The sequence below is a fragment of the Tupaia chinensis genome, unplaced genomic scaffold, assembly GCF_000334495.1.
Source record: "Tupaia chinensis unplaced genomic scaffold, TupChi_1.0 Scaffold000232_1, whole genome shotgun sequence".
Lineage (NCBI taxonomy): Eukaryota > Metazoa > Chordata > Mammalia > Scandentia > Tupaiidae > Tupaia > Tupaia belangeri.
In genome coordinates this window covers 2077568-2077829 of record NW_006159708.1, presented here as the reverse complement: position 1 = coordinate 2077829, position 262 = coordinate 2077568, and positions in this window count along the sequence as shown.

Here is a 262-nt window from a genome sequence, read left to right as displayed (position 1 = left end):
GCTGAACTGGGAGGAAACAGACTAGTGGGTTCCAGCATGACCTTGGCATACAGGAGGCATTGCTGGTCAGTGGGGGGGGAGACATCCTTGCCTGTCTCTGCTTTTGCATAGGCAACTGGGGAGATTTTTGAGATGAATACCTTTCTGATCATGACCCACCAGGACTAAACTAAACCCATGAGCTGAATGTGGGCAGTTGATGTAGCTACTTCTTCAGTTACCCTGTTTACTTTCGAATGACAGAAACAAAACAAAATCTAAA